Genomic DNA, 13,691 nt, shown 5'->3' with positions numbered 1-13,691 from the left:
GGTGGAGGCGGCCGACGGGCAACAGGGAACCGGTGATAGACACCAGCAGGCCTTCGGCGTGAGCCCTGAGCCCACACATCACCCCCTGCTCAGGGCCTGAGCTCAGGGCGCTGTATGCAGCCCAGCGGCCCCCGTGCCAGCGGACAGGGGTGCCCTCTGCATATGAGGCCGCCTCGCGGGGCCATGTCCGAGTCAGGACTGTGCCCTCGACGCTGGTCCACAGCTTGTCACGTTGCATCAGACACCCCAGGCACTGAGCTCCGTCCAGCATCGGAGGTAAATGCAGCCACTCCAGCGCCCATCCACGAGGGGACACAGATGTGCCCTGTCCACGGGCCTGCGGACACGCCCGAGGACCCGCTGCGCATTTCCCCTGGGGGACCCGTGAGTAATAGGATCCGGCGTCACCTGCGCCGTCCGGCCTCCAGCCACGAGCTCCATCAGTGCCACCGAGGCCCCACGCACGGGACTCATGGAGATAAACAGGCGATCACTTGAAAGGTACACCTACGGGCGGCATCTAGCAGGATGGAAACCACACCTGTGAGTTCCGGTCAAGGGTGAGGGCTCCTGACGCCCCGTCCATGAGGCCTTGTCCTCGGAACTGGGCATTTTCGCAGCAAAATCAAAGCCCAGAGTGGTCACAGGGTCGAGCCCAGGTCAGGACCTGCGCCGCCCTCCGTCCCGTCGGAGAGATTGCCCTCGTGAACCCAAGCAAAGGGCTTCCACGTGGGTGTGATCGTGTTCCTGGTGGTGATGATGATGATGATTGATGATCCTGTCCACGTCGTAGAACCTGCCTGCCCCATGAGGGGCGAGGAGAGCCCGGCCGCTCTCCGGAGGCCCTGACGTGCGAGGACAATGCCCCCGTGAGGACGTCACCGTCCCGGGGTCAGGGGGGTGAGTGACAGCCAGGGAGAGGGCCAGGGAATGCCGTCCGGAAAACTGACACTCGGAAAACCCGTTTACAAGTTGCATTCCATGCCTGACCTTTGAACCAGGAGGTCACAGTTCGATTCCCGGTCAGGGCACATGCTCCGGTTGCGGGCTCCCTCCCCAGTGAGGGGCGTGCAGGAGGCAGCCGATCCATGATTCTCTCTCATCACTGACGTTTCTCTCTCCCTCTCCCTTCCTCTCTGAAATCAATAAAAAAATATATATGTATTTTGAAGTTGCTTTCCGTGATGAGAACATCCCTTCATCACATGGGAGACGGGACAAGGAGCAGCGGCCACTTGTAAAATGCGAGGCGATGAGCTGCACGTGGCCCCGCCCCCTCACTGTTGCCCTCCGTCTGGGGAGTTGAGGGGTGTGGGGAAGGACCCCCTGCTTCCCTACTTTCTGTGGGGAGCGGGAAGTCCAGTCCATTTCAGAAAGTGTAATTTTCCACTTTCCTGCTACTCTTTGTCGCGCTGAGGTAATTAAAATGCAGCATGTGGGCGAATTATCTCGAATTGTCACATTTTCCCCTGCACCCCGAGGGTTCATGCTGGGATTAAAACGCGCACAGTGGAGACCTGGCCCCCTGTCTCCTTCTCCCAAACTGAGGGGGTGTCAGACCCAAATCCTAAAGAAGGCCCCCCCGGTGGCTGGAGCAACGGACGTAAGATAAGGGAGCTGCCGAGGGTCCGTGTTGCGATTCCTCTTGCTAAAACAGGTGCACAGTCACAAAAACACTCACTTCAAACTCCGCCAGAATAAAATGTGGTAGGGATTGTCCTGGCCGGTGTGTCTCAGTGGATAGAGCGCCGGCCTATGGACCGAAGGGTCCCGGGTTCGATTCCAGTCAAGGGCGTAGACCTCGGTGGCAGGCTCCTCCCCAGGAGGCAACCCATCAATGAGTTTCTCTCACGTCGATGTTTCTCTGTGCCTTCCCCTCGCCCTCCCACTCTCTAAAATCAATGGGAAAATATCCTTGGATGAGGTTTTATTTAAATGTTGTGAGGATAAGGCAGTGCTAAGCGTTCCGAGTGGTGGGTAGGTTCTCAGCCTCCAGGAGGCAGGGCTGGTAACCCCTCAGCACAGGTCCGGCCCGGGCGCCTGCCTCACACTCCCCGGCCCCTCCAGCCCAGCCTCCCTGACCGTCCGTCCTGTGGCCCAGGTCCCGCTCTGCTCTCACAGTTGAGGCGAGTACCTCCTACCCTCCGGGTGGTTCCTGGGGAGGTGACCACACCTCAGTGCCCCGCTGCAGCCAGGGATATGATGGCAGGAGGCTGAGCGGATGACTCACCTACAGGCCAAGGGCAGCGGGCTGATCACCGTGAGGTGCGAGGGGACATGGGGAGGCACGTCCTACAAGCAGCCGTGGAAGGAGCGATGGTGTTTTAAAGAGACTGTGGGACCAGGATATCACCTTTACATGTGGCAGGAGTTTCCATGAAAAGTGCATTTGTTCATGTGATGGGCTGCCAGTGGACGATCGTCTGAAAGAGACTGGATTGATAGCGGATGTTTCGTGCAACACCCAGGAAAGTAGTGCACTCTAACAGTGAATGAGATTCCAGTCCATTGGAGCAGCTGCCGTGGGCGGGAGCTGCTTTTCCAAAAGTTCCTGCCTTGGGGAGGAGACCATGGGGGTCACCAGGGTTTCCCGCGTCTTTCACTGGCAGGCGTGAGAGTGGCGCTGCCCACCAGGCCCAGCCCTCCCCGCAAATTCAGGTCGATGATGACCGGGCGAGAGCACCAAGCAGGAGTGCGTCCGTCTGATGTGGAAGCGACTTTTCATCCAAGGGTCATTGCGCAAGGACTACTCTCTTAAAGATAATGCAGCGATGAATACCTTAAGCAGATCGATTTTTTTAAATTTCCACATATCGGTGTCGCCCCTCACTTGAGCCTGTCAGGAAGGAACACATGCAGGGGAGACTTGGGTGCATCAGAAAGACACCCCGGCTTCCAGGAAGTTCCGCTGACAGGAGTCTAGAGTTGGTGAGGTGTGAGCCCCAGGCAGGGGGTGGGGGTGGGGTGTTCAGTCTCCTTGCAGACGTGAATTGCTGTCCAGGTGAGAGTGAGGCAGCGGAGGCCGGAGGGGAAGCTGGTTTCTCCGAGCTGGACCCTAAGTCACAGGTGGCCCTCGCTGGGGTGGCTCTGGACCAAGCTCAGGACCCGCCATGGCCAGTGGAGGTAGCGATACCTGCTTCACGGAACGGCGGGAAGGCTCGATGCGGCGGTCAAGTTCCCGGTGCAGAGTCGGAGACGGAGCCGTGCTGAATTAGTGGCATGAAGTGTGAGCCGCCGGCACCCGGTGGCCTGTGGTGTCACCCTCTGCACGGCTGAACGCCACCGAGTGACAGGTATTGACCAGTGGCAATCAGCTACACTGCCACTGCACTGTCTCCTGTCCTCGGATCACATCTTTGAATATTAATAACTGTAGCCCAGCCGCCTGGCTCAGTGGCTGAGCATCGGCCTATGAACCAGGAGGTCATGGTTCGATTCCCACTCAGGGCACAGGCCCGGGTTGCGGGCTCTGTCCCCAGAGAGGGCCGTGCAGGAGGCAGTCGATCCATGATTCTCTCTCATCATTGATGTTCCGATCTCTCTCCCTCTCCCTTCCTCTCTGAAATAAAAAGAACATATGAATATTAATCACTGTAAATCTAATTAAACCATCAAACTTCACCGATCAACATTTTAATCGGGCTCATCAGTTTCCAAAGTTAACTCACATTTAAGAATCTTCAGGAAAACAGACCCTAACTGTCCTGAGAAGAGGGAAGAACTAGGGGGAGGAGGGGAATGGATTTTTCTGGCCCCTAGAGTGAGGGGATATATGGGAGGAGGAGAAGGCAACAAGGCGAATTTCCGAAAATGAAACCGGATCAAACAAAAGCAGGAACATCACTCAGTGTGCAACTTTCTCTAGTAAAACTCTACAAGGCAGCATATGTGGCATCTGCATTGGACATTTCCTAGAATTAGCACAACATTTTGTATGGATGTTTTAAAAGGACGCTAGTTACTATAATCAATAATTCGCTTAACAAGCCTATTTGGGGAAAACCCTGGGAGATTATGAAAGATAAATTATGTTGTTGATCTTCAAAATACCTTTGGGGGGAAAATGGGGAAATGAAAACATGGTTTTGCTTTACATGTGGGAATCGTGGAAGCATGTGGAGACAGGGCCGCTACGAAACTTTTCCCAGTTGTTCACTTGAAATTTATTGAAGTTTTCTAACTGCCAGCGAAGACGGGGTGTTAGGGAGCAGGATGCACACCTGTGTGATCACACACCTCCACGGCCCCACACCTCCATAATCACACAGCTCCATGGCCACACACATCCACGACCACACACCGCCATAATCACACACCTCCATAATCACACACCTCCATAATCACACAGCTCCATAATCACACACCTCCATAATCACACAGCTCCATGGCCACACACATCCACGACCACACACCTCCATAATCACACACCTCCATAATCACACACCTCCACGACCACACAGCTCCACGGCCACACACCTCCATAATCACACAGCTCCACGACCACACAGCTCCACGGCCACACACCTCCATAATCACACACCTCCATGACCACACACCTCCATAACCACACACCTCCATGACCACACACATCCATGACCACACACCTCCATAGTCACACAGCTCCACGACCATACTCCTCCACAGCCACACACCTCCATGACCACAGACCTCCATAGTCACACAGCTCCACGACCATACTCCTCCACAGCCACACACCTCCATGACCACAGACCTCCATAGTCACACAGCTCCACGACCATACACCTCCACAGCCACACACCTCCATGGCCACACACATCCCACACACCTCCATAGTCACACAGCTCCACGACCATACACCTCCACAGCCACACACCTCCATGACCACACACCTCCATAGTCACACAGCTCCACGGCCACACACCTCTATGACCTCACATCTCCATAATCACACACCTCCACTACCACACACCTCCATGGCCACATACCTCCATGACCACACACCTCAGCAAACAGCGTAAAACACTCGCCATTCTCACTTCTCCCTCAAGGAAAGGGACTCTTGCTCTTAGAGTGAGAGGTTAATTGATCCATGTAATAGATCTTAGCCTGACCGGTGTGGTTCAGTGGTTGAGCATCTAACTAGGAACCAGGAGATCGCGGTTCGATTCCCAGTCAGGGCCCAGGCCCGGGTTGCGGGCTCCATTCCCCAGTGTGGGGCTTGCAGAAGGCAGCCCATCCATGATTCTCTCTCATCATAGATGTTTGTCTCTCCCATCTTCCCTCCTCTCTGAAATTAATAGAAAATAATTTTTAAAAATGATAAACAGGTTGGAGAATATAGAAAACGGGATGGATCTGATTGGTTATGGACTTTAACCTGGGAACGAAGGGGTGCCGGGCCATCAGATGGAGCGTAAGAAGTTAAAAGAGTTTGGCTTAACGATGTCGCGAGTGTGAAACCCTGTTGACGTTGGGTGACAGGTGACAAGAGGGAAAAATATGAGCGGTTGAGATTGGGTAGCAGACTATGTAAATTAAGCATCCAAGAAAATGTAGCTTTATAAAATGAACTTAAAATAGCCTCAAAATGGATAAAGCAAAATTTAAGAATTCAAATAGTCAAAATATCCCACAAAGGAAACTTGTCACAAATTCCTTCACTCAACGGTTCTATCAGAGCTTCAAACCATAAATATTCCAACCTGACACAGACTTCTCCAGAGAATGGGAAACAGAGTGAGACCTGCCGGCCTCATCGCTTTAGGCTCCCGTCGTAACTGGCAATGGCGTTCCCCAAGAATTGATTGAATAACTGAGAGTAATAACCGGATAGTAATAATGAGGAAGGGACAGCCCAGAAAAGGAAGTGATGGGCGATATAATTCAAGAACATAAGGTGCAAACATTCTAAACAGAATAGTTAGAAACCAAACCAGCTATCTACAAAAACCGAATAAAATAGCATGAAAAAGTGCAGAGTAGCTGCTGTAGGTTGACTAGTTCCCTCTCCCCCCAAAAATTTGTCTGTTGTGGTCCTAGTCCTTGTATCTCAGAATGTGAACTTTTTAAAAATAAGATTATTGTAGATGTAACTAGAGGCCTGATGCATGAAATTCATGCAAGGGGCTCAGCCCTCCCAGCAGTGGTGGGTTGCCTCAGTACTCGCAGCCCTGGCTTCATCCAGAAGGACGTCCGGAAGGTCATTTGGCTGTCCAGTCTAATCTCAGCATTTTACGCTTTTACCATTATAGATTAGCTAAGATGCGGTCACACTGATGAGGTCTCCGCCTGTTGAAACCTTTCACTGTGCTCAGCAGAACACATGGTCAGTGATTAGCAACGTTCTTTCCCCTTGGGGTGGGACTCTATCTGAGGCTGTCTTGATCTTGCTCTGATGGACACCCACCCTCCTCCAGGACCTGGGGCCTCTGGTCTGAGTTATAGCTTTTCTCCCAGTTCTCCTGGTGGGTCAGGAGGTTGGTTAGATGCCCTTTTGCTCCTCATGGTCATGTCTAGACTACTGTCCATTATTCCATTCCATCTTCTTGCCCATTCCATCCACTTCTCTTTATAGCAGGCATCAACTAATTCATGGTGAGCTGCTTCAACCCCACCCTGAAAAATCTTCGTTTGTGGTTAATTCATTAACTTTGAAAACTACCAGACATCTGTGTAGAAGATCTTCTAAGACAAAGGGCCCCCATGACTTCCCAATAAATGTAATGTATTATTATTATAAAACTAGAGGCCTAGTGCATGAAATTCATGCACAGGAGGGTCCCTCAGCCCAGCCTGCACCCTCTCACAATCTGGGACCCCTCAGGGGATATTCCTCTCACAATCCGGGACTGCTGCCTCCTAACCACTCTCCTGCCTGCCTGCCTGATCACCCCTAACTGCCTCTGCCTCAGCCCCCCGCTGTGGCAGCTTTGTCCGGAAAGATGTCCGGAATGACGTCCAGAAGGTCATTCGGCTGTTTGGTCTAATTAGCATATTATGCTTTTATTATTGTAGATGATCTCTGTATCTCCAGGAATTCTTTGTGCTTTAACTCTAATTTCCTAATACTTTATATCAGTTTGTTCTACTTAAAATATGTCTGCTCTGCCTTTTCCAGATGTTTACTTTCCCATGTTTTAATATATCACTTGTAAACGGCACATACTTGGATTCATGGGAGTTTTGGGTCCATCTGCCAATCTTTGTTTTTTAAAGATAATGTAGTTCATTTAAAGTTAATGGAATTACAAAAACAGAACTATTTATTTTCCATTAGTCCTGCCTTCTCTAGGTTTCTTTTCCTCTCCTTTATTTTTTTAATTGAGTATTTTTCTTGCATTTCATTTTTTCTCCTCTACTAGTTTTGAAAGTACATATTTTTATTTGTTCATTAAAAATCAAAATATGTTACCAAAGATGGAAGTCCATCAATATCATGACCCTAATACAGGGTTCTTAGTACGTTTTTTAAAAAATATATTTTATTGATTTTTTACAGAGAGGAAGGGAGAGGGACAGAGAGTCAGAAACATCTATGAGAGAGAAGCATCGATCAGCTGCCTCCTGCACACCTCCCACTGGGGATGTGCCCACAACCAAGATACTGCCCTTGACCAGAATTGAACCTGGGACCTTTCAGTCCACTGGCCGACACTCTATCCACTAAGCCAAACCGGTTAGGGTCTTAGTACATTTTCATTTCATGTACTACCGCTGACTTCTATTGTATTGTTCCTATGAATTTCAATTAGTCTTTGTTTTTATTTTTACTCCGTTGAGGCTTTATTATTGCCTTGCTATATACTTAAGGTCATTTAGATTAATTCACATTTTTGTCAGTTGGTTTATCTTCAGTCTGTTCAGCAATTTCAACACTCTTCCTCCGTTGGAGAAATGTGCAATCGTAGGAGTTTCCACCTCTTAACTTTCGGCATCAGCTGCTGACTTCCCTGCCTCTCTGATGGCCAAGTCCTGGACATGCCAAGGAAAAGGGTCTGATTGGCTGCCTCCCTCCCCCCTGCCCCAGGCTTTGAGGCCAAAGCTACTGAAGTAAAAGTGTCCCTGTAGGTGGGATGTCTCCGCCTGCATCCCCGTCCCAGGGGCAGGCTGGCGGCGTGAGGAACTGCCCAGCCCTCGGTGTTGGCAGTGATGATGGTGCAGGGTTTGATCAACGGCCACGTTTTCAAAACTGAGTTTCATGATTTGAGGTGTGAGTGAGTGTGTGTGCGTGTGTGTGGCCTTACCCATGTTTTGAGCAGAGTGATGGGCCAGATAAGAACTATATTTATATTGATTTTTTTTCACTTGCCTTGATGCCCGCATTCCAAGTGTAGTCTGTAACTTACCGTCTTCTTCCGGACTCTGTATGGTGGATCCTGAGATACTGAGTATGTGGCTTAGTCCCTAAAAACTACGTACTTTAACAAATGGTAAATGACTGATTTTCGAAAACTGACTTTGGACAAAAACTCAACACAGGAATAGATATAAATCCTATTGTACATTTTTTTTTTTTGCATTTTACCCAGGATGATTAATTTGAGTCTATTTCATTGTGCGTACAACCTCCTAATGACCCATTATCTTTCAAGTCACCTGTGAAGCCGCTACAGTGAGCAGGTGTTTTCACTGTTCCCAGGTAAATGATGAACGATAGAGGAAGCACATCACGTTACAAGTCTGAGATACAGCTGAACAGCAGTACTTAGTACCCAGAAATCTTCCTTCGCAAATAAATCATATTGACACCCTAAATCGAAACCATGCCCCTAGTTTTAAATTATTTCAAACATAGTTGTTATGTTCTGCATTTCCACATCAGGACTGGGAGATAAATGGGGAGGTGACCTAAGTCATGCTGTATGTATGCTTTTTTCTTCGTCGTATGTATTTTGCTTATTTATTTTATGTTCTTTACTCTTAAGATAGTAAAAACAGAGTTAATCATTTCAGCAGATTCAAATCCTTAGACATCATGGCGGTATTTCTTGAGCAAATGAAATTATTGCACAAACATGTCTGCAGAGTAGAGATATGTCCAAGTGAACGGTGACTCTCGGGAAAAGCATATTATTGCATTTACTTCAGAAATAAAATAAACGTATCCTCCTTGAATTATAATACATTTACTTCTGTTCCCTTAAAGATTTCGATGTCAACAAATCACCAAAAATTAGCAAAGTATTAAGCAGAGGTGACTGAACACTCTGGTATGGGCTTGAGGTGTCAGTGGGGTTTGGACGGTGTGAACCCTGCTGTGTCTCTGACATCACAGGGGACCTCGTTCCCCAAGCAGTTAGTGACCTGTGAGCTGAGCAGTCTCCCACTGAGCACCCCGCTTTGTCTGGGAGCCAGCAGTGGAGATCAGGTGCCCTAGGCCTATTTTTGCAGTAAAAGCGGGAACATATCGCCCCCTAGTGTTGAAAAGGCTGGGAAATCGGGAGAGCGTTTAGAAATAACAGAAATAATTCACTTGATAGAAAGCCAGGCTCCTAGGGAAACGTGTGTCAGGCATGATTAACTTGTTTTTGTGACCCGGGTAATAATAATAAAAAAATGTTAACTGGATTGAAAAGAAATTTTTAAAAAGACTTTACTTCTTGTCATTTCAGTTATATTATTTTTAGGATCGTTTTGGTATTTTAAAACTTGAGGGAAGCCGAATTAGTTGCAACACTTTATCTTCCAATATTCTTATTTCTTTGCTTTCATTATACGAATTAGCTCCAAATATTGTTTTAATTGCCCTCCTCTGACATGCAAGCCCCAGGCCTGAGTAACGGTTCCTGAGGAAAAATCTACAAAATAACATGAGTAGAAAGTGAGTGACGGAGTTAGAAAGAGCAACCTGTTGACCACTGTCATCGTAACATTACAGTCCGAGACCGTCAGTTCTGGGCCAAAGGTAGCAGCACTGACACAATCCACGTTTCTCCAGGCGACCCCGTCCGTGGGTGCGGCATGGGTCTGGGTGGAACAGCCGGTGACATGGCTCTTCCTCTCATGCGCACTGTGCCCTCCGTGCCCTTCGGGGTCCCGTCTGCGGGTGCCCGTTGGTAGGTCGGACTGGCTGTCCCCTGCCCCCGGCTCCCTGCCCAGCAAGCAGTGACGGTGCCTGGTGGCCCTGCTGCAGGCGTGGTCGTGGGCGCACAGGTGTGCATCCAGCAGCGCCTGCTGCATCCGAGCGGCAGGTGCACCGGGGTCTGGAGCAGATGTTGAAACCGGCGCAGGCAGGTGGGGGGAGGTGTGCCCGCCTCTCCCGGGAGGCCCATGTGAGTGGAGATGCCAGGACCGTCTCAGAGGCAGGTGGGGGGAGGCCCAGGTGAGCGGGGTGCCAGGACCTCTCTCACAGGCAGACGGAACTTCCGCTCTGGGGGATCTGGACACTTTTTACTCCGATTATATTTTCAGTGGCAGATAAACATGCCTGCAGTGTTTTAAAGAGTCATGTGCACGTGTGTCCTGCCTCCCGACAGGTTTAGACTGGTCAGGAACGGTGGAGGCCAGATGATGCCCACGTTCTAAGGAAACAGAAATGCCCTCGTGCAACCGATTTTCAGATTCTTAAACCCTCGGCCTGGAAGTCTGAGGTCCCTGTTCCAATAAAACTACTACGAACATGGTGATGGCACCGTCCGTTCACCTGGCTCGGGGCGGGGTCACGAAGGTTCCTCCGTGTGTCTGTCTCACTTAGCCGGGTTGCGCTTGGGCGAAGGGGAAATTGCTTAGTGTGGAAAGAGAAACAATATACAGACTGGACTAGGGACGCATAAATCAGCAAAATAAAAATGTGAGCGAGGCACAAAGTAGGTCTGACCACATCTTCCGATGCGTAAGGAAGAGAGAGGACCAGGGCTCCGTGACCGGGGACGGCTGACTCACAAGATGACAGAGGTTTCAGGCACAGGCTGGGCAGCCCACTTTCCCGGAAAACATGGGTGGACCGCCCCTGACAGGCAACGCATGTTGAAATATTGCAACTCCCAGAGCAGCTCCAGGTCACCTCCGGAGTTGCCCATGGTTGGTGATCCCTCTGACTTTGAATATCTGAATTTTTAAAACGGAAATGAGACTTGCTAATGTGGGAGTGAAATTACTTAATCCGCCCAGTTGCTGGGACTTGTTCATCTGACTTCAGCCCGGTTTCTCCCCGGGGGGCGGGACCCTGGGCCCAGCTCACAGACACTAGCCGCCTGTCCGCCCCCCTCCTGGACCCTCCGTCCCGGAGTCCGCTAAGGGCACCAGGGCTGATGCCGCAGGACGGGGGGTAGGAGGCCGCTCCGTGTCGGGAAGCAGCCGCCCCGGGGCCACGTGGTGAAGGACCCTTTCTTTTCCGTTGCAGCTGAGCCCCAGCGGCGACCCGTGTCCCCTCGGACCCCGGGGACAGAAGCGGCTACGGTGCGTCCACGGGGACTCCGCCCTCGATCTCCGCTGGCGCCTCTGGTTCCAAAGACGGGCACTGCCCGCTGAGTCCTCTGCGGCCTGGACCTTCGGGGGAGGGACTCTGACCCGTGTTCCAGAGACTCTACAAACACCTGGGAAATGAGCCCGAGAACCGTTGCAACGGAGCGGCCAGGCCGTCATGACTCCCCGTGAGCTCGTCCGGAGGGAGTGCGGGATCCAAGTGCGGGATCCAAGCCACACTTACCCGGTGCCGCTGAGGGGCAGCCTCGCCTGGAGGCTGGAAGTAAGAACGAAAACAGAAACTGACGGTGAGGACGAGGGGGGCTGCCGAGGGTCACACGGCCTACATTTGGAGACAGCGTATCCCCCAAAATAATGAGGCCCCCCCCCCGCTGTCCACATTTAACAGTAGGCTTGTTAGGGCACCCTTCCCTCCATCTCAACCCCTCCTATGGGGGCACCTCCACCCTCCCCTCCATCTCAGCCCTTCCCATGAGGGCACCTCCACCCTCCCCTCCGTATCAGCCCCTCCCTTTCCCATGGGGGCACCATCCATCCTTAGCTCCATCTCAGCCCTTCCCTTCCCATAGGATGGGGGTGGGGCTGAGAGTCCAAACTTCCCGGGGACCAGCCCCACCCAGTCCCCACCAAGCGTGGCTCCTGGGAACAGAGGACATGGCTCTCACCCGGAAATTCTGAAGGTTTGGGAGTCTGTGACAGGAACTGGAGGTATACATATATATATAAGCTAGAGGCCCGGTGCATGAAAATTGTGCACTCGGCAGGGGCGGGGGGTGGCGCTCTGGTGCTCAGTGTGCTTCATAGCGACCGGTCGTCCTGCCGTTCGGTCGCCTTGCGTATTAGCCTTTTGTTATATAGGATTGTTGTTCTGTCGATTCTACAGTAAGTGGCTCGGGCACGTCCGAGACTGCATCTCGCTGGCTCAGGCAGTGCCGACCCATCTCTTACCTCAGGCACAGAACAGAAGTGAATCTCCTTGTGCCTGTTTTATGCTTTTCCAGACGCTGCCCCTCCACTGGCTAAGTTTTGTTAGGGAAGCAGAAATTGGAGGATTGAATTGAAGAAATGATAACTCCTTAGATTAACACACACACTCTCTCTCTCTCTCTCTCTCTCACACACACACACACACACACACACACACACACACACACATTCAAACCAGCTATCTACAACAGTAATAATATGTATGCATCATTCTAACTCTGAACATATTAATGTTAAATAAATGTCACATTTAAATTTTACTTATTCTTTTGGTTGACAGATTCTAATCCCATATGCTTTTTTATTACCCTGTGCTGTTCTAATATGCAAAACTGACATCTAATCCTTTGTATATTCATACATAAAAGTCACATTTTTGATGTCAGATTAGATAAGGACCTAGCAAAGTATTAACTTGTCATGCACTGTTTCTTTTCAAACTCCTGATTGAATTTATTTTTGAAATACAAGCAAACCCACAGCAGGTGGACTGGACAGACTGCTGCTCCTGTGGGTCCCTGAAGGGTGGGGCCGTGCAGGGCAGGGCCAGGTGGGCATGGGGCACAGTGCAGGGGGGGCCAGGTGGGCACAGTGCAGGGGGGGTCAAGTGGGGATGGTCTCATGTTTGTTTAAATGGAATTTTAAACCCAATTCATGAGCTAGGAGAAGTGTAGTGATGGCTATAATACAAGACAAACTATATACAAAAAACAAATAGGGTTCTGTCTTCCTGAGAACATGAAAGAAATCCACCGTATTCTAAGTAGTAAAATCTCGACTGCACACAGCAGGCTCCTCGTGTTTTAGCATCGCAGCTGCCCTGACATGATCTGGGGCCTGCGTGCTACGTAGCTGTCAGCCTGCGTGGGCACATACATGTTTCTTCTGATTGTCCCGGTCACTGCGTTGCTCCCTCTTCCAGGTAGTGCTTGACGGACCAGGCCACCATCTTCGGTTGGACTCTCTCCCCGGCCTCCCAGCTCGCCCCGCGGGACCCCTCCAGCCCTCACATGCTCTGCGATGGTTACATGAACTCGCGGGCAGCGGCACGCGCACCCTCTCCGGCTGTGCCCCCGGTGGCCCGTTAGGGGAGACGCCGGGAAAAGCTTCCCGGGGGGACCGCAGACCATGAACCTCCTCCTGAGGCTGCGGAGGAGCTTCCGCGCCCTCATCGCGCTCCTGGCCGCCTTCTGCCTGGCCAGCATCGCCTTCTCCGCCTACTTCCTCTACGCGGGCTCCCGGCAGGAGGTGGTGCTGCTGGAAGCCACCGCCAAGGCCGAGTGCGCCGACCTCAGGCT

General features: G+C 51.2%; 1 long non-coding RNA gene across 1 annotated transcript in view; it reads left to right on the top strand.

The window, feature by feature from the left end:
* The window catches only part of LOC107182944, an 18,812-nt gene extending 5,121 nt beyond the window's left edge, over positions 1-13,691 (top strand). Inside the window, exons 2-3 of the long non-coding RNA XR_001513701.1 lie at positions 11,324-11,693; positions 13,316-13,691. This is a non-coding gene — a long non-coding RNA (uncharacterized LOC107182944). The remainder of the gene's footprint in view (positions 1-11,323; positions 11,694-13,315) is intronic.

This window comes from Myotis davidii, unplaced genomic scaffold (assembly GCF_000327345.1).
Source record: "Myotis davidii unplaced genomic scaffold, ASM32734v1 scaffold698, whole genome shotgun sequence".
Lineage (NCBI taxonomy): Eukaryota > Metazoa > Chordata > Mammalia > Chiroptera > Vespertilionidae > Myotis > Myotis davidii.
This window is presented reverse-complemented; position numbering and strand designations above follow the sequence as displayed.